Genomic DNA, 20,913 nt, shown 5'->3' on the forward strand with positions numbered 1-20,913 from the left:
CCCTGTCCTCCGTCTTAACTCCCGCTTGTTTTCCACTCTAGCCTGTGTCCCACCGCCTAACCTGCCCTCATCCCTCCCTTCCCGGAGAACTGAGAAGCAGGGGCAGGGGACAGGTTTTAGCATCTGCGTACCCGGCTCAAATCCTCCCTCCTTGGAATCCCTGTGCCTCAGTGTTCCCCATCCAGAACTGGAGCGGTGATAATGGACTCACCCTCACCTAGGGAGTGGAGTCCCAAGGATTCAACCGTGTACAGTGAAGCCGAGTGCAGTCAGACCAGAGCATTTAGTTGGTCTGCATGTTCAGAAGAGGGAAGGCAGGAAACTCAGTTGCCCAGCGCTGCTGGAGAAAGGCCCAGCCATCACTAGGCTCATTTCCCAACCGTCCCCACCCCACTTCCTGCTCAACCCAAGAATGTCCACATTTTAAAACAAGTGCTGGACCAAGGTCAGCTGCTCATCACCACCTGTGGAGAGGGGTAAAGAGTCCCGATGTGAACCGTCCTGGGGAGCGCGCCTGGCGTGTTCGGGAAATGTCACCTGCTGCCACAGCTCCCATCACATCACATGGGAAGGACCTCCTTCCTCCTGTGCGTGGTCCCAGCCTGTGAGACAGACGCAGGTAAGGACCTGCTCACATCCGTCACGCATGCCCGGTACAGAGCAGAGGCAAATAGATGCTTATTGGAAGCAAGTAGAGCCCAGCTAGGGGCCGGTGTGGGTCCCCATTGTCCCATTTACCTTGTGGCTTGGGGAGAGTCACTACTTCTTTGAGACTCTGTCTCCTCATTTGTAAAATGGGATGACTCATTCCTCCCAGCAGGGTGAAGGGGGCTTCCCCGGGGCTCCTGTGTCTCACCCGGATGCCTCACTAAAGGTGCCCAAAGGCTACCTGGCAGAGCGGCCCTGTGGAGCCGGTGGGACCCATCAGAGCCACCGCGGCATCTGGGCAGAGCAGACCGGGGTGCGAGCTCTGTCTCGTGAGTCACAGGCTGAGAGCTCCGCGGGAAGGTCCGGTGAGACTCGCTGGTGCAGGGGGCCTGGGGCAGCAGGTGCTGGGGCAAGTGAGGTCAATGTTTCCACTCCATCAGCGACTCTGTTTGGGGTAGGTTTGCCCTGTACTCAGAGAAAAGCAGGACTCCCTGGGAGCCTCCCCCTCCTTTGCCCCAGTTCAAGACCAAGAGAGCTCCAAGAAACCCACCATATGTGAGGACCTTCTATATGACCCCTGTGCTTCTAGATACTTCCTGAGAGCAAGCTGTTCCTGAACACTCGCTAGCATGGGCTCTGCTCTGGCACTGCTCCTGGCCTCGTCAGAGGGGGCCTCACAACAACACCTTGAGATGGGTCTCAGTGGTATCCCCCAGTTGGGGGTGAGGGAACTGCGCAGAAAGGCTAAGCAACTCACCCAAGGCCACACAGGTAGCAAGTAGTAGGGCCAAGATCTGGGTCCAGGTCCAAACCCCTTCTCTGTCTGCCTGGTGGGGGAGGGAAAGCACACAGGCCACCAGTTCATGGTCCTGGCCTCCGCCCATCCAGACTCCAGCCTGGGGCTGTCGGCGGTGGTCCTCTCTGGGGATAGGGGCGAGCTCTGCTGACTCTCCTCACCTCGTTGCCCCTCTCTCCATAAGCTCTCTGTTTAAGAGGAGGCCTGCTCACGGTGAGATTCAGCCCTTCCTCCCAAGCTGGGCACTGGGGTTCCAGCCCGGCTCAGCACCTTTTGTTCTGCACCCTGCGTTTCCTCGGCTGGAAATGAGAGCAACAGGACCCATCTCGCCTCATTGCGAGACAGGAGCTAGGGGCTGTGTTGGGAGGGCAGATGGTCAGCTGCGCTCACTGCAGCCCTTCCAGCTCACGCCTTCCCTAAAGTTCTGCGGACTCCTCCCGGCCTCTTTCTATGGATTTCGCTCTCTCCCTCCTCTTCTGAGGCATATCTGTCTGGCTTTGAAAAGCTTCTCTTTGTCACTTTCCTCTCTTTCTCACGCCCTCCTGGGTCCTAAAACCTGGCTCTGCATTTCCGTGCTGCATAAGCTTAGGGAGAGTGCAGAGCAGGCATCCCGGCAGTGGACACCCTCAAACTTTACTCTCTAGAAAATTGTCCTGGGGAATCCCTAAGTGCAGATCCCTGGCCCCACTCCAGAGATCCCGACGGCGTGGGTCCAGGGCAAGGTCAGAGAACCTGAGTTTTACCCAGCAGCCTCCCCGCCACCGCTCAGGTGAGATAGGCTGGCCCTTGGACTAGACTTTGAGAAACCCTGCATTTGCCCTCAGTTTCCGCATCTGTAAAATGGGAGTAAACAGAACCCACCTCCCAAGGTGGTAAAGACGAAGTGATTTGTCTGCAAAGCGGTGCAGGCTTCTCCATTTTTCTCCCTCTTGGCTTCTGTATGATTTCTTTTGTCTCTGTCTTTCCCATTCTCTGTTTCTGGTGTTTTCATGCTTCTCTCTCTTCTCTTCCCACCCTCTGCCTAGAAGTGAACCCAACCCCAGAGCCGAAATGGCAGGACTGAAAAAAAGGTGTGGCCCTTCTGGAAGGGCTGGGGGCCCCATGACCATCTGAATCCTCTCCACCTCACACCCGCAGTTCCCCCCAGGCAGAGCATCTCCCGCCCCTGCAGCCCCCACAGCAGCAAAGCCCAGGGAAGATGGGGGATCCATTGTGCAGGAATGGCCCTGCTGCTATGGAAACCAGCGCTTAGGAACCGCTCAGAGAGACGATCCATTCTGGGGAGCGGCCTGGCCTTGGGGGAGGGGGAGAGGCCACACTCTGCGCCTTGGACCTTGCCCTCCCATTACGGGCCCTGTGACGCTGGGCAAGTCACTTAACCTCTCTGAGCCCTCTCTCCCTCACTGGCCCGGGAATGCAGCCCCCATTAGCGGTGGGTAATCACGGCCGCCAATGACTGAACGCCAGGCTGCGGCTTTCGAGCCTGAAGACACGCCAAATTGCCGTTTGCTTTCATTACTGCAAGCTCAAAATATTCCAGCGCCAGCTTGCTGTGCGACCCTGTGCCACCTGGGGGCCACCGAATGATTTCCATGATAGAATTCCCTCTTGTAGAGGCACAGGGTCCACTCGGAGTCACTAAGGAATACACGCGCACACACACACACACACACACACACACACACACACACACACGAGCCACTGAGCTAAGCTGCCCAAACAGTGCTCCCTCCCACCCCAGCCCCAGCTGAGAAATGTTTGCTGCGGTTCCTCTGTGAGAAAGGAGAAGCAAGCAGGAGGTCTGGGTGATGACTCCATCTGCAACGTCCGGTGCCCTGCAGCCCCATCAGCAGCACTGGCTGCCAGGGATCCTCTCTGCCGGTGCATTTTCTTTCTCAAACCTCCCTGGGGTCCCTGTGCTCCCTGTGCTCCTAGGGCCTCCAGACCCACCTCTGGGCTCACCAGCCTGACCTTCAAGGCTCCCACCACTAGCCTGAAAGTTTCCCCGAAGAGGCCTGCCCTGTCCCCTTGCTGCACAGCATAGCCCCCCTCGACCTGGTCCCTCCCTATGAAAGGGCGGGAGCTGCCTGCCCCCCCACCCTGGATGGGCATCAGGCCAGGGCTTCCCTCCTCTCTGTGCCTTGGCTTCCTCACACACTCACACACACCAAGGTACGAGGCACACACAGCACATTCCCACACACGCCACGGGGCAGGAAGACCACTGGTCCCCTGGACATCTGGCTGCTCCCTTGCCTTTGCTCCCATCATCCCCTTCTCCCTGGAATTGTTTCCACATGTCTGTCCAGAACCCTCTGGGATCCTTTGTACCCTCCCCCCCGCACTAATCCAGTTTTTCAGAGAACACTGTGACTTGCCCAAGATCACAGAAGCAGCATTCTGCTGCGGAGCCCCTGATCCTTGGGGGGACACTGAGTCCTGCTGCTCCGGAGAGCATCCATGCATTCATTCAGCCAGCCAGGCGTCTGTTTGTTTGTTCTCCCAACAAACATTTATGACGCCCCAGGCAGGCTGCTCGGTGCTGGGGACCCAGCCATGAACACGGCCGGCCGAGAATGAGAACGCGCCGCCCAGAGAAGCAGACAGATGCTAAACAAGTAATTACAAGTGTGATGGATGCCACGGAGGGAAAGCAGAGAGAGCCCCGGGACGGGACCGAGGGGGCCACCGAGGTTCCCTTCTGTACAAGGTTTTACAGCAGCCTCGCCCCTGGAGTGGTCCTCTAGCCCCCTGCATCAGAACCCCTGGGGAGCCTGGTTAAGCCCCCCAGGCCTGCAGACTAGCCTCCCTGGGGACGGGTGCTTCCTTCCGAACACAGGCCCCGGGAAGGCTGCTCTGAGATGTACGGAGCACAGCTTTAGAGGCCTGAGAGTTAGGGGGGAATATTTTCTTATCACCACCCAATCCTGACCCCACCCCCCACTTGCCAGCCTCTGATGTATGGAGAATTAGCCCCAGTGTACAGATAAGCAAACCAAGGCCCAGAAAAGCCCATTGAGTAGTGGGTGCAGAGCAGGGATACAACCCAGGCTGGTCAGATTCCAGATCTCCAGGCTGTCCTCAGAGAAGGCCAGGCTTCGGGTGCCCAGCACACAGCCCCTCTGAATGGGAAAAGGAACACGAGTAACCAGCACCCAGGGAGCCCAGGGCTACTGGTTAAAAGGTACAACCTGTTTGTGGCTACTGGTTAAAAGGTACGACCTGTTTGTTCTTCACCCCAGAGGATCTTAATGACGTAGGGAGAAGGGGCACCGGCATCAGAATGAGTAAGTCTCCAGCCTCCATTTCCCAGCTGTGTGGCCTCGGGCAAGTTGTCCAACCTCTCTGAGCTCCCTTCCCCCATCTGTGAGGTGGGGTGATGGAGAGACCAGCACTGGGGTGGTTGAGAGGGGTCTCACCCTTTCAGCCTCTTGGCCTTCCCTCTTCCTCTCCACCCCTCCATTCCAGCTGCTCTGGCCTCTGGGCTCTTCTCAAACAGGCCAGCTCCTCGCGTTGCTCACAGCTTCGCACATGCTATTCCCTACACCTGAAAAACGTTCCCCCAGAGAGCCACGCGTCTTTCCTCCTCCACCACACCCTTCGAGTCTCTGCTTCAATGTCACCTTTTTGGAGAGACTTTTACTCATCCTCTGGCAAAACCGGCCTCTGCAATTAAAAAAAAAAAAATACAGCCCAAGGAATATAGTCAGTGGTATGGTAACAGTGTAGTGTGGTGACAGGTAGCACGACACTTGCGGTGAGCACCGCAGAACATACAGATTCGTCGAATCACGATGTTGTACACCTGAAACTCATGTAACGTCATGTGTTGGCTATACGTCAATTAAAAAAAAAGTGGAAAAGAAAAGAAAAGCCCTACACCATCACCTTGTGTCCCCTTGGGCTCCTTATTTTCTCCCCCCGCCACCGTCTCCAGCTTTGCTCCCTTCTCCCTGCAGGAGAACGCAGGCTGCACGAGGCCAGAGCCTCTGTTTTGTTCCCTGTTGTTTCTCCAACCAAGGCACATGACAGGGGCCACCCAAGCACACAGGCCTTCTGCATCCCCGTGGCCCGCGTGGACCCTGGCAGCCCAGTGAGTGTCTGTGTGGGGCTGGTTCTAAGCAAGCCGCCCTGGCCCAGCAGATGACAGGGCCTAGGCAGAGCCTGTCCGCCGCTCTGAAAGCCTGCTTGGTCTCCTCCACCATAGCTGAGGCTCTGGAGCAGGGGCCGTGAGTCCCCGCTAGGCCCCCTCCCCGAACGCCCTGGAACGGGCAGGCAGTGGGAAACCAGGCCCAGGCTTGGCAGGGGCCTGGCAGGGGCTTGGCAGGGGCTCAGTGCCGAGGGGCAAGGCCCTGCCAACCTCACTCCCCCAAACAGCGACCGATTGTCCCAGCAGCTCCCAACTCCCCGAAGACCTCCCAGCCGTCACTCTCTCACGGGGACACCACTCTCAAAGGGACCGGCAGTCTGGCTGCTTCCGGCCACCACAGGGCATGGTGGTCCCGGCCTCATAAGAGGCCCTGGGACTTCCGGGCCTGCTGGAAACTCACAGCCTGGTGCTTGGCAGAGAGCAGGCGAGGACAGATCCCGGGGCCGCCTATGCTCTTGGCATTTGTATGCAGGTGCAGGCCCCGAACATGAGCTGGAATCCATCACCAGAAAATAAAACACTCAGGGAGAGCAGGCCTCGGAAGACAAACGGCTGCAGGGCTAAGGTAACAGACACCCCTGCCTGCTGAGTGCTCGCTATGTCCTGCTCTCAGGGGTGTCTCTGAATGAAGACTCGTCCAACCCTCGCGGCAGGAAGATGGGAGCTTATGGAAGCTCCACTTCTCACAGAGGGGAACGGGACACAGGGAAAGCCCCCAGCCTGGAAGAGGGGAGTCAGGATTAGAACCCAGGCCTCCTGTCTGCAGAGGCAGCTCCTTGACTACTCTGCCTCATTCCTGAACCTTCCTTGCTGGGGTAGGGGCTCGAAGTAGAAGGAGCTGGTCACCGGAGTCAGGTTTCCGTGACAAAGCCTTCCTTTTTTTTTTTTTTTTACAAACACCTCCCTGACCCCTGCCAGAGGTAGTCTTGGACCATCTGCATCACAATGGGGTACAGGGAGAGGCGCCTGGGTGGCTCAGTCAGTAAAGCGTCTGCCTTCAGCTCCCGTCAGGATCTCAGGGTCCTGGGATCAAGCCCCGCATCCGGCTCCCTGCTCAGCGGGGAGTCTGCTTGTCTCCCTCTCCCTCTCTCCGTCCCCCACTCATTCTATCTCTCAAATAAATAAATAAATAAATAAATAAATAAATAAATAAATAAATCTTAAAAAAAAAAAAAAACAACCAGACTGGAATACAGGGAATTTGCTAAAAAGCTCATTCCCAGGTCCACCCAGGACCTGCTGGGGCTGACTAATCTGTCTTTTTCACACCACCCTAACCGATTCTGATGCCCACCTGAGTTTGAGAAATGCTGGCTTAGAGACCATGCTGACCTAGACAGAATGAGTTTCTTATTTGTTGGGCGAATAGACCTTTTGAAGGGCTGCCCCTGTGGGATCTGGAGGAACGATGAGAACTGGCATTTACCATGTGTCGGGCCCTCTTCTAAGCACCCCATGCTCATCTCATCCTCAAAGCAGCCCCAGAGAGGAGCTAATGTGATGATTTTGCCCATTTTACAGATGAGAAAGTGGAGGACAGGGAGCTTTAAGTTCCTTTGTACAAGGTTGTGCAGCTAAAAGAGGGCAGAGGCGGGATTTGACCCCAGGTCCCCTCAGGTGGCGGCTCCAGAGCCTCTTAGAGCTAAGCTCAAGTCAGCGTCCATCTCTGCCTGCCCACTGCTACCCGGCTCACCCCTGTCCTGGATCCCACAGTTTAGTGGGAAAGGAAGAGGCCTGCACAGTCTGTAAGCTTCATGGGGACATTCTCTAAGGGAGGGAGCTGCGTAGCCTGGGAGCCCTGCCCCGGAATGGGGAACTTGTTGGACCCTCGCCCCTGGAGAGCTGGGCTCTGACGGAGGGGTAGGAGTTTGCCAGGCAGATGTGGCAAGATGGCGCCCTTGTTCAAACCCCTGGAGGCATACGTGGAGAAATGCCATGTGACAGCTCCATGGGGCTGGGGGAGCCATTGGTGGCTTGGAAAGGCCTCAAAGTCCTGGCCAAGAAGTTGGACTGCACCCTGAGGAAGACAGAGGCACCTGAAGGCTGCAGAACTGTGTTGACTTGCAGAAAGCCTGACCCATGCTGTGTGAATGCCAGACAGAAGAGCCATGGCCCGAGGGTGGGTGGGTAGCTGGCAAGTTCCTTCATAGGGCCCGTGGGACATCCAGGAGGGGTGCCGGGAAGAGTCAGAGATCCTTGGCAGTCATCACGGGGGGGGAACCTTCAGTCTGAGGTGGGTAAGGTGACCCTCTGAGGGGAGATGCAGGAGGGCGGGAGCCTCCTTTGGGAATCCCTCAAGTTCTAGCCTCCCAACCTTTGCCCACATTGGGAGTCCCGCCTTGACCAGCCCTCTCCCCTGCAGAGCGTCACGCCCGTTCTTCCCTCCCCGTATGCTTGACCAGCGGTTGGGGGGCTGCTGCTTGTCCTGCTGTCTTCCGAGATACAGTCATTTGGAGGAGGTCCATCTTCTCTCTCTGGGTGACCCCAGCAACCTCCAGGTGCCCTGGGTGTGCTCGAGGCACTAAATGTGAATCCAGCCAGCTATGCTAGGTGGTGTGGGGTCCCAGGATGAAGTCTCCAAGGAGGCAAGCTTTGGTAGCTCCCTGCCCCACTCTTCCACCCACGTTCATACATCCACCTTCCTGGGCTCCCTGGCAAGGGCATAGAGTCCCACTCCCCCGCAGTGTGCCTGTGAGCCAGTCACCACCCTCGTCTCCATCTGTAAATAGAGATGCTAGTACGTAACTGATAGAGAAATAGGGTCTCAAGGGGTCACAAGGATAAAGCCCTAAGGAAGGGATGGGGGGGGGAGTCAGGCCTGGAGTGCGTGTCCAGACCCCACTAGACCCCCACTTGAGGGTACACAGACTTCCATCTCCAAGTCTGCACAATGCGGGTCTGAATTGTATGCAATCATGTGAAGTTTGAACAGGCAAAAGGCCTGCACACAGTGGGCCTTGCTTTAAGGTGGCTGGGACAGGACTGGTGACTTCCAGGGCCCTGGCCCTGCGGGGACTATGCAGGGGAGTGGGGCGTAGCGGGGAGCCTGACCTGGGCTGGAGCCTGGAGCAGGAGGTCCATGGGCCAGGTCACAGGGAGATCAGAGCTGTAGAGTTGGCGCTGACAACAAAAAGGTATTTGCATCAGATGGGAAAGTGCCTTGTTATTCCATTAACTGGTGTAGTGATGACTGCAGCAGAGAGAAAGGGTGCTGGAAACCCACAGGGGGGCGGGGGGCTAAGATCACTGCCCAGCAACCGGACGGGGGGCTTCTAGAAGCTGCAGGGGGTGGCCTCTGGGTGGAGGGGCGTGGGTGAAGCTAGGCTTCATCCTAGACCCTCAGCCCCCAGCCTCAAGGCGGCAGGAGGCCCAGCTGAGGGCAAAATCGAGAAGCACATCCCTGATACCACAGTGACAGCAGTCCCAGGAAGGTCTCGGGAAGAGGGAACAGCAAGCACGGAGGCCCTGGGTTGGATCTGGCCAGCACATCCAGGGCAGGAAGGTGGCCAGCATGGCTGAAACGAAGTGAGCAGCAAAGATGGTACGACCTCAGGGCTGGGCGGATGGAGAGACCGGGCATATAGGGCAGTGCCAGCTATAGGATTGGGGTTTGGTTCTAAGCACCTTAGCAGCCCAGGACGTTTTCAAAAGCAGAGGAGGGACATGACCCAATTTAGATCATTCAAAGGCCTCCTGGCTACTGGTTGGGGAAGGATTGCAGGGGCCAGGGTGGGAGCAGGAGAGCCAAGAGGCGGACAGCATGATGTCCAGGGGAGGGCAGGTGGTGCTTGGGGACGGTAGTGTGGGTGAGGTGGAAGAGGCAAATGGACTAGAGTCAGGGTTTAAAGGTGCTGTCAACAGGCCCTGTGAATGGCTGAGGGGGTGAGGGGAAGAGAGAGGATGAGGGTGACAGGGGACTAAATGAGACTCTACGTCAGTAAAGGGTTTGCTTAGCAAGGCACCTTGCACATAATACATGCTCAATAAATACTCGGTCTCAGGTTCCTGGGTTGGGCCAGATGACCTCTGAGGGGAGAACAGAAGATTCCACACCGGAAACACCCAGCGCATGCAGTGACAGCAGGAGCGCTAGGCAGGGACCTGCCCAAGGCCACTGGGCTTGTTCAGGACAGAGCAAGACCCAGAAACCAAGTCTCCTGCCCCTGTAAAATCCTTGCTGGGATCTGAAAAGTCTCTGATTTCCCAGGCACGAAGTCCAGCAGCACCTTCCTCCAGAATCCACTGAGAAACTTGTTCTGGAGACTGTTTCCCGACCCCGTGGCTTCAGCCGTGCCAAGAGTCTTCACCTCAGAGCCTTCACGCTTACTGTTTCCTCTTCTCGAACCTTCCCATGACTGCTCCCCACCCTTTCCCCTAGCAGTCCTGCAGAGGCCGGCTCCCTGGGCCTGCAGGATTTCCCAGTGCAGGGCAGCAGCTCGGGCAATCCTGGGGGGCAGGTCACGCAAGCCCTGCCTTACCTTTTTCCACAGCTGACTTGGGAGGACTCCCCAGCCCTATGCCAAGAGAGGCCAGCATGGCTGCCAACACCCACGCCATGGCGCCACAGCCCCTCCACCCTCCCCACAGGCTGGCCCTGGCTCTTGGGGGCCAAGCCACAGAGGATAGACCCACCTTTCCTGCTGGGAGACAGCCCAGGCGGAATCCCCCTTTCTTCCTCCTCACCCAGCTCGGATGTGAGTCAGGGAAGGTCCCATTGACATTTTTCCTCTCTCCTCCTCCCTGGCTTACGAGGGCATGGAGCAGGCACAGACTTACATGGTGGGGAGGAGAAGAGGAGGCAGCTGGAGAAAGTGCAGCCCCTGCCTTGCCTGGTAAGGTCATCCAGGACCCTCAAGCTGACAGGCCTTCCTTCCTTCTGTCCCCAAGGCTTTGGCCCGATGCTGGCCCCAGACTCAGGATACAGGCCTCATAGTTAACCCCAGTGTGGTCTCCGCCTCACCCGGGGCCAAGTTCAGACAAGAGGCAATCAGGGGCTTAAGTGGGTGCCGGAGAGGCCAGCCGCCTGGTTATTAAATATTAAGTGGCTAGAGACTGGGAACGTATAATTGCAAATGAGACTTTGGAGCAGATGTTGCCAACAGCTTGGACCAGTGCTCACAGTTGGGACCAACGGGGGATTTCAAGTCACCACGCTGGGCTGCTGGCAACTGCTCTGTGTTTACTGGGCACCTGCTGGGTGCCAGGCTCTGAACTGGACGCTATATGCAGAAAGATTGATCGGGCACCGTCCTAACTTCAAGGGGGTCCTGGTCTGGTAAAGATGAGAAACGCAGTAAGCAAAGACTCATGACCTAGGGCGACAGGCAATCCTAGCAGAGGAATGGGCTCAGGGAGACACCTATAAGGGGGTGGGGAATAGAGGCCTCAGAGGGGAAATGCTGAAGGGTATATTTGATCAGTTAGTCATTCAACAAACATTGATTGAGGGTCTATGGTGTGTCAAACACTGCTGTAGATTCTGGGAAATAAAATATTAAATAAATCAAACTCTTTCTCTCGTGGCACTTAAAGTTGAGTGAAACCTTGCATTCCATGGATGGATAAGAGTTTGCATCATGACCAAGAGGAAGAGAGGAACAAGCCCATGTAGATTTATTTATTTTTATTTTTATATATTTTTTTAAAGATTTTATTTATTTATTTGACAGAGAGAGATAGCCAGCAAGAAAGAGAACACAAGCAGGGGAGTGGGAGAGGAAGAAGCAGGCTCCCAGCGGAGAAGCCTGATGTGGGGCTCGATCCCAGAACACCGGGATCACACCCTGAGCCGAAGGCAGACGCTTAACGACTGAGCCACCCAGGCGCCCCAAGCCCATGTGGTTTAGAGGCATGAAGAAGTTACAATAGATTCAAGGTGAGTAGGGAGTTCAGTTGGCTGGACACATGTGGAGGGAGAAATGGGACGGTTAGCAGTCAGGGTCTGAAAAGCTGTCATGCTCAGAAGTTTGGGTAAGTCCTGGACGAGATCAAAGTACAGTGGAGTGACCTCCCTCAGAGACAGTCCATGGCTCCCAGGACCCCTGCAATAGGATTAGCCTTTTAAGCTGCCGTCCTGAGAAGCCATGAGACGAAGGAGATACCCGAGTGGGCATCCTAGGGAATGTGGCTGCCTGGTTACCTGCCCCATCCACCCCAGGCTGGGTTACTGAACCTCCACAGCGAGGACCTCAGAGGATCCCCGCCCTGGCTCCCCTCATACCTGTTATGTCAGCTCCCGAATGGCTGAAAACATATGAACATAGGCGCCTTTGTCTTTGAGGGGAACGCAGTCCTTGCGGAAGGTGGCAGGGGTAATATGAGAGCCCAGACCATTCAGGAGACAAGTCCTTGCCAAGGGAAGATTCCAGTTCAACATCCCCAAGAATGTTCCAGCTGAGTAGGCCAGCCTCTCTCCCCTGCCCAGCCCAGAGCCAAGGAGTGGACAAGATGAACTTTCAAGGTCATTCCTTGGCCATGATTCTATACAAAGAAAGGCAAGAGAACAGGGAGAAAGAGAAGAACTCTGTTTGAAGATCCTAAGATCCCAGGATTAGAGTCCTTGAACATGGTTCTAAGAGTCTAGAGTTACATGAGGCTGAGATTCCAGAATCCTAGAGAGCGACAATTCTAGAATTCCAGAATCCTGTGATTCTAAGACGCTAGCTTGAGTAGAAGGAAAATACCATAGACCTCACATCTTCTTAATAAAATCTGTGCCTCGGGAGAGAACCCTACAACCCTAACTCCAAAGCCAAGCAGGCGTGGTTTCCCCTTTCTGCCTTTAAATTGTCTTCTCGCTCCTTGGTGTCTCTTCATCTGCACACCCCCTCCACAGTCCCTCCTCCAAGCCTGGCAGCCGCACATTTGCCATCTGCATGTAACCCAGTGATTAGCACAGCCGCCGAGCACAGAGGAGGGGTGTGGAGCCCTTGCTGCCTGCCAGTCAGACGGCCTTCAGTCGACCAGGCTGCAGGGGAGTCACTCCTGGCTCCCCAGGAGGGCTGAGCTGGGGAGGGGAGACATACTCATGCAGACACACACACACACACACAGAAGCGGACACACAAAGACACAGAGAGACCTGCACATCACACGTGGACATCTGCAGACAGCACGCACTCACACACATTCAACCAAATCAAAGCAGACACACACCCCTACAGTGACACCCCCCAACACACATATATACAAAGACCTAGAGAAAGACATGCACAGCTCACGTGGATATTTGCAGTGCAGCGTACACACATCTATGGAGACAAAGCCGCACAGGGGAACACAATAGCATGCACACGTATGTGTGGACACACGCAAGCAAACGAACCCAAAGACACATATTACTCAGACCGAGACCCTCCCAGAGGGACACAGCACTGAGTTGTGCCCAAAGGATAACTGGCAAGAACGTCATCCTTCCCATCCCCCTCTCATCCCTCTGCCACCCCTACTCATTCGTGGGACATTATTGAATTCCTGCTCTGCACACAGCCTGGCTTTGGGCCCTCGGGAGAGAGACCCCAGAGCTGTGACACAGGGGAGCGGAGCTCAGAAGCGGCTGAAACACATGTAGGCACTGAGTTCCAGAAATCATTCCCAGGGCTGAACAAAATGGATTGCCCAGACAGGTAACGAGCTCCCCGTGGCTAGAGGCAATCTAGCGTAACAGAGAGGTTTATGCATCAGGTGGGAGAAGGAGTGCTGGAGGGAACTGAAAGCCTTTAAAATCCTTCCAGCTCTAATACTCTGTTTCTATCGATTCCACGGGGTTTCAAAATAGTGACCTTCGACATTTTTATCTTATTCCTATCAGCAAAAACAGTTTATTTTTCAGTAAAAATATTTTAAACATACCCCCCCCATGTATGTTTATCTCCTTTTTGGATAATACATTATATTCTTCATAGACCCACAGACACAAAAATAGAAAAACTTGAAATAATGAGATGAAAACACATAGATCCCTACCTGAAAGGACAGGTAGAACTGGTGGGAAAGTGATAGAACATTTATTGAGTGCCTCCTGTGTGCCAGACTTTTGATATATGTTATTTCTTTGAATCTTCAGAATCGCCCTGTAAAGAGGCTATCATGGTTTTTTTTTTTTTTTCTCCCTTTTTACAGATGAGAAACTGAAGCACAGAGAGGCGAAGTCTCTTACCCAAAGTCACGCCACCTGTAGCTGACAGGGCCGCAATCGGGACCCAAGCAGGCTGGCTCTGAAGCCTTCTGCTTCCCACTGAAGCTTGGGCATCAAGCAGTGGACGGGTGGGGCTTGCGTGGGGGAGGGGGAGACCCATTTGGTTCTTGCGCAAATGGTGGCAAATGTGAGGCCCTCAGGCCGGGAGGAAGAGGCTGTAAAATGTGGCAAGAGCCTCAAATGACACCCCTGAAAGATTCGGGCTTGAAACTGAGCAGCAGGCAGGACTCCCAGGCCACCAGGCCACGCGGGCAAGACACATACTTTGCTGCTCAAAGTGCATTCCCCGGCCCAGCCGCTTGGGCCTCACCTGGGAGTTTGTTAGAAATGATAGAATCTCAGGCCCCACTGTCCACCTGCTGAGTCAGAATCCACATTTAACAAGGTTAAAGTTTGAGAAGCCCTGGGTTGCATGAAATTCCTGTGGTCTGTGATCCCATCCCACTGCAACGAAAGCAAGCAAGCCCAGCCTTGGTCATTCTGGGGGTTTCCTCCCTTCCAGAGCCGGCTCAGCTCCGGAGTCATAGCGAGTCCCAGAAAATCGGAGGTGGCTTCCAGGAATCTGTCTACGCTGCTTTCCTGTCGCTCCCGGGCCGCATCTTGCTCTAAAAGTCAAAAGGCTGTTCCTTTTGCCGATATTCGGGTGTGGTTCTCCCTCTCACTTCCTTCCGGAAACTCCATTCCCTGAGCAAGACCCTCCCGGTCACGCTTCTCCTCGGCAGCTATCACTACCTACAGAGTGACACACTCCACCGTGTGTTTCAGTGTTCATCTTCATGCTCCTGCTCCAACGGGAATGTCCCCAGGGCCCACACAGCCCTCGGCCCAGGGCAGGTCCGGACCTGTGACTGAGGGATGGCCAAACCACCGTCCCGCTCAAGGGGCCCCACTGGCTCAGCAGCGCTGTGCGGCCCTGGGGTCTGTGGTGAGGTCCCAGGCCTTGCAACCCAGGTCCGGCTTCCTGGGGCCACCCTGACGCTCACCCCAAGGCCCTGGCCCCGGCCCCCTGTCCCGCTCAGTGAGGGGCAGTGTTCACCAGTCTGGGAGCCCTCACTTCTCCAGCATGCTCTTCCTCTCCACCAACAACCCCCCCCCAACCTTCACCGCCCCGCCCCAGCCACTCCTGATACTCTCTGGTAATTTCTTCTGTTTGAGACTTTGACCAGAACACAGATGGGCCACCCTTCTGCCCAAATCCCGGCAGTACCTAATGACTAAACCCAGTTATTTGCTTGAAGCCAGGGAGAGGAAAGCCTGGGGGCGCAAACTCAGGCTAACATTGCCGAATTTGGCCTGTCTCCGTCTCTATGCCTCAGTCTCCTCTGCTCCAGGGCAAGGTTACTACTTTCTTGGCCGGACAGGGCGGGACACTCAAGGAGAGAGGAAACTCGGGTGGCGGAGTTCAGGCACTGGGAGTGGCACAGGGAGCTGGGTGGGTTGGGGATAAAGAAGACACGTAAGGGATTTGGTACCGAAGGGTCTGGTGCATCACCTCGTCTGCCACTGATCCCGTATCACCCAGGTAGTCTCTGCCCCTCACGGAGCCTCTGTTCGCTCGGCTCTACAGGTGCGGGGGCGTGAGAGGAGCCGACTCTGGCCGGGAGAGGCCTGCCTGCAAGCCCAGCCTTCACCCTGCATGGCTGCGAGGCTCCAGTGACTTAACGAGCTCGGGGTGGGGGGACCTCCTTGCTCCAGAGGCAGTGGTGGTGTGGAGGCTGGCACGGCCCCCTGCTGCCCCGAGGCCACCGAAGCTGAGCGGAGAAAGTGGTGTGTGTTGCTTTGGCTTTCCCTGAGAGCCAGGCCAGTTCCTGCCCAGGGACAGATACTTCCTCTCGGGAACAGGAATGAGGCCAACTGGAGTCCTGGCCTCCCTGCCTGGGAAGGAAACCCAAGTTCAATGAGGACATCTGTTCCTCGAGGAATCCCAGGCCAAGCAGGGCTGTCAGGGCAGGGGAGCCCACGCCCCTCGGTAGAGTGACCAGTGCCTCATGGACAGAGCTGCTGGCTGCTCAGCACCCTCTTTCACTCTGTCTGCATCATTTACTGAGGCCCTGCTCTGTGTGGGCACAAGGTCCCGGCGCTGGAGAATAGACACAGAGAGCCTGAATGGAGCTCAAGTTTGAGACCAGGGAAAGCCAGGGCAACCCAGAAGTATATAATAGTTACATGCTATCAAGAAAAAGAAAGTGAGGCCAGGGGATAAGAAATGATGGGACACTTTTAGATAGAGTGGTTGGGACAGGCTTCTCCAAGGGGAGACAGGGTTCAGGGCCCTGGGAGCAGCAAGTGCAAAGGCCCTGAGGTGGACACCTCCTGAGCACGTTCAAGGAATGCGGAGGAGAGGAGTATGGCTGGAGTGGAGGGAGCCTGGGCAAGAGAAGGGGTAGTGTGTGAGATCATGTGGGGACTTGGGGCCACACTGAGTCCTGGGTTTTACTGCAAGTGACAGGGACAGGGAAGGCTACTGGGAAGTTTAGACTGAAGACGGAGCAGGATGGGGAGGCCAGAAAGCAAGCAGGAAACCAGGGAGGAGGTAACTGCTTGAATTCAGGTGAGAGCTGGAGGTGGTGGGGCTGGAGGGTGACACAGGCGGTAAGGAGGGGTCAGATTCTGAGTCTGTTTTTAAGGTAGAGCCAAGAGGATCGACTGGCAGGACTGGAAGGAGAGAGAGAGGGGGCTTGAGGAGGACACCAGAGCACGTTCGTGCATGAGCGGAGGTGAGATAAAGTCTAGACAGAAGCCAGAACCAAACACGGGTCTCAGAGGCCATTCCTCCCACATGTTCTCTCTCTCTTTCAGGTTATCTATTAATCCTGCCCTCGACCTGTTATCAGATAAGGACACTGAGGCCGGGAGGCACCCAAGATCACACAGCTGGTGCTGGCTGGAACCTGGAGTTGAACGCACACGCCAGCCTGAGCTGTACTGTCCCATCACCCCTGGGAAGAGTTCAATGCCTCTGTTCATTCATTATTTCATTCGTCATTCAGATGCTCGTGTGCCTACAACGAGTCAACAGGCCCGGGGGTAGGTGCGATAGAGGGGCCTGGAAATCATGGAGCCAGCCCTGCGGTGGTGAGGGAGACCCTGAGATAGCAGCACCATGGGGCCCCAGGCTCTCAGCACAGTAGAAGTTAGAATGTACATAGGTTGGGAGTGGGGGCCGGGGAACGAGAACTCCTGGTTTCAGAGTCTAATGCTGCGGCTCACAAGCTTACCCTTAACCTCCCTATGCCTCAGTTTTCTCATCTGTGAAATAGGGATAAGAATTGTGGTCATGTGAGTTGGGAGTAAGGAGCACGAGAGAATCCACTGAAGTCCTTCAAGCCTGGGGCTCAGTAGGTGCTCCTACACTTTGGCTGTGTTAGTATGATTATTGGGCAGAGCCCGCACTTGAACGCAGGTCTCCCAGTGCACGCCAAAGCAATAAGCTCTCTGTCCTGACGCCAGCCCTTGCATCACCACCCTGCAGGGCACCCCCACCCAGAGGTGTTGGGGGGGGCTTGGCTCTGCACAGCTGGGCTCAGCTGCTGGCACAGCCAGAACCCCAGAGCCTGAGAACAGTGTTTAGGGCCTGACAGCCTGGTCCCACCCCTAAGGAGCTCAGGCGAGCTGCCTGCCTGCTTGCCTGCCAAGATACTTAGTTGCTGACTTCCCTTGGAAAGCACTAATTACAGCATGGCTCCCCCAGGCCCTGGCTCCGTGATCTGTCACAGCCCCTCAGCTCCGGGGCACTGGCTGCAATCTCTGAGCCATGCCGTTGCCCTCTCTGCTCTCTCCTGGGCAGGGAGAACAGGAACCAGCGTGGTAGACAGAATCCACCGACGGGAATGCCGGACTAGCCTCAGTGGTCCCTGGAACGCAGCATCAGCCTCGCCTGGGACCTTATTAGGAATGCACATTCTCCGGCCTTACCTACGACCCACTGAATCAGGAACTCTGGGGGTGGAGCCCTGGGATCCACGTATTAACAATCCCTCCAGATGATGATGATGCCTGCTCAGTAGGAAAACCACAGCTCTGATGCCTGTGCAGCTATGGTGGAAAAGTGGGGTGCTGTGGAGAGGTGATCAAGAGTGGGGTGCTTTGATGTACAGGTTCAGAGAGAGACACACACACACCCGCAAATCAAGGCTCTGCCGATTTCTCACCCCCCCATCTTGGGCAGGTCACTTTTTAACTGAATGCATATTTACTGACAACCTACTATTTACTGTTGAAGGCCCTGGGGCTGCAGAAGGAAGAGAAAACGACAGCAATCAGCAATATCTTTTCCTATATTAACTCATCCCTTGCAAGAGATGTTTAAGGTATGCTTCTGTTAGTCCCCAGTCGGGGCGAGTGAGGCATAGATGGTCAAGCTAATTTGCCCCATGACTGGTCTGAGCAGCGAAGGGGTCTGTGCCACAGAACGTGCCTCCTGAACCAGGCACTGAGCCACTGGGCTGGGCTGACCTGTGGCCAGTCAAGGAGATGGACAAAAGGCCGGAAAGACCCCCACCCCTGGCAGGTCATGCTGTGTGCCGGGAAGACAAAATAAACTCAGGAAGGGGGTCGAGTGCTTCGGGGTTTGGAGAGGTGACTCAAAATTTTAATAGGGTGGTCGGGCCAGGTGACCTGTGAGCAGAGACCTAAGGCGGCTTTCTGTCTGTAAAATGAAGGCACGGTCAGTACTCCTCCTCGGTGTGATCTGAACATGTCGCAAGAACATGCCTGTGATGCACAGTAGCTGCCAGACAAAGGGGAACTGTTACTATCTGGAGAACCAAGTTCGAATCCTAACTGGCCCGGCCACTGGCTAGCTGCACGTCCCCGGCAAGTCACTCGGTCCCTGTGAGCTTGTTTCTGTGGCTATAACGTGGCTGCTGGGAGCCGTGGCCATAGCCAAGCACAGGTCAGGGAGGGGAGCAGGTTCATGGCGCTGGCACCCCCACCACCTGCCCCCACTACGCTTTCTCACCAGCTCAGCGGGAGCTCCTCTCTGGGACAGTCGGCTCCCGGGTCCAGGCTGCCGGGGAGTCCTCGCTATTTTTATTTTTATTGTTTTGGCTTCACAGCGGAGGCCTCTAACTCCAAATGGCTCCCGTTGCCCAGAAAACGAGGTGGTTGGCAGCATAGTCTCCTGACAGGCCCCGTACAAAGGCAGCCTGGCGGGCCTGCCTGCTGACGCCAGCCCAGGGTTCCGGGAAGTGAGGAGCAGAGCCCAGGCGGAGCTGGGTCCCTGCGGGTCCTGGCATGCCCCAGCCAGGAGAGTGACCCTGGCCTGGTTGCTTTCTGCCTCTGGGAACACAGTGCAGCTGCTGGGGCTTCGGTGAGATGACGCACATTGAGGGTCCCCGCACCTGCAGAGGCGAACTCTAGATTTGCTCCCACCACGGCTGCTTCCCCACGACATACACACAGACGGTGACCCATCATGTCAGCGTGGGCCTGGTTGTTCCCATTTCACAGATGGAGAGACTGAGGCTCGCACAAAAAAATTTCCCTGAGTCACATGAGTCAAATTGGCAAAATCTTGACTTCAAAGCCGCTGATCCCCACCGCCTCCCACCCCCTCCCCCATGCTCCTTGGAATCTTCTTTCCAGCAAACTCTGGACAACAGGGGCAGGATGTCACCTGACTTCCATGAAGCATCCCTCTGGCTGCTGAGTGGAGAGTGGCTGGGGGAAGGGGGACTGAGGGTGGCAAAAAGGTGCCCAGGTGGGAGACGGTAGAGGCACTGAGAAGTGGTTTGGTTCCGGACGTGACGGGAAGGCAGAGCCGGGACTGCGGACAGGTGGCCCACGGGAAGTGGGTGATGGAGAAGAGCAGGGATGGGGCTGCCTCTGGCTTCCCTTCTTGAATCTTTCAGCCTTCCCTCAAATATCACGTCCTCAGAGGCCTTCCCTGACTGGTCTCCTCTCATGGGCACTCCTGGGCCCTTCCTTCCCTGTTTATCCTCCCCTGTAGCCTCATCCCCACCTTATGCGCTGAGCTGGTTTTTTGCCCCTGTTAGCCACGGTCAGCTCCTTGCAGGCAGGGGCTTATCTTTGGCTCCCCCCCCCCCCCCCGCTATACCCCCAGGGCCCATAGAGCACTGTGCCTGGCACATGGTAGGGATTTAATAAATATTGTGCAGGGCATGAATGAAGGGCAGTTCGATTTGAATCCAGGGCAACCCAGGACGCCTTCTCTGAAGGTGACTGATTCACCTCGGTTATCTGCCATAATCTGTGTGACCTCAGGCAAATTGTCCCCCAACCTCAGCATACCCAGCTGCCCATTGGTCTCAATGACCTCCAAGCCATGACCGTGAAGGGCGATTTTTCTGTGGCGGCTGGACCAGGAGAACAAGGCCAGACGCGCTCCTGGGCAGAAGGGAGGGTGAAGGGGGCCCCTGCTTGGGGCGGCCCTGCTGGCCGCCTTTGCCAAAGGTGCGTTATATAAATAGCAGGTGGTCAATTATTATCCTTCCTAATCCCGGGCTTCCTAATCCTGGGCAGGTCTGTGTGTATGTGCTGGGGAACGGTGAATGGCAGAGCCTTCTGGAAGCCGGGGCCAAGAGACGGCCTCGTCTCTGACCTTCAGCAGCGGCTCCTGCCCCCTCCTTGCACCCCAGGAGGATTTGGGTGATGGATTTTCCCGGGAGCCTGAGTGGGTCACCTTCATGGTCTCAGCCAGATGTGGCTGGCAGAGTCGGAGACTCCCTACCCCTACCTCAAATACGAGCAGGACCCCAAAACCACCTTCTCACTGGTGTCCTGATTCCATGATCCTCTCCCTCAAGCCCATCCTTCGGTCTCCACCAGAATGGCCTTTTTAAAACACATAAATCAGACCATGGCGCTTCCCTGCTTAATACACTCCTATGATTTCCTATCTGTAGAATACACGCAGGCTTTTTACCAAGGTCTGCAAGGTCACGGGGCTGGACCACTCTCCCCCATCTTCACTTATTCCCCTCTGGCCAGGCTGGCCCCAGGGCCTTTATATATGCTATTCCTTCCTCCTGGAATGGCAAATCCCCAAATCCTCACCTTGCTGCCCCATCTGGCATCTTGGCTCCCAGGGTCTCAGGAAGGCCCTGTGTTTATCTGAATGAGCCCTCACTCCTCACTCTCTATGCCCAGTCTTCTGTTGTT

The 20,913-nt window shown here is 55.9% G+C and overlaps 1 long non-coding RNA gene across 1 annotated transcript; it reads left to right on the forward strand.

Moving 5' to 3' along the window:
• The first annotated feature begins 464 nt into the window (after positions 1 to 464).
• Positions 465 to 13,818, forward strand: LOC123800494 (uncharacterized). The gene is made up of 3 exons (XR_006781927.2): positions 465 to 619; positions 11,264 to 11,469; positions 13,716 to 13,818. It is a non-coding gene; the product is annotated as an uncharacterized LOC123800494 (long non-coding RNA).
• The last annotated feature ends 7,095 nt before the right edge of the window (positions 13,819 to 20,913 follow it).

The sequence above is a fragment of the Ursus americanus genome, chromosome 22 (genome assembly GCF_024610735.1).
Source record: "Ursus americanus isolate L20-20 chromosome 22, mUrsAme1.1.p, whole genome shotgun sequence".
Taxonomy (NCBI): Eukaryota; Metazoa; Chordata; class Mammalia; order Carnivora; family Ursidae; genus Ursus; species Ursus americanus.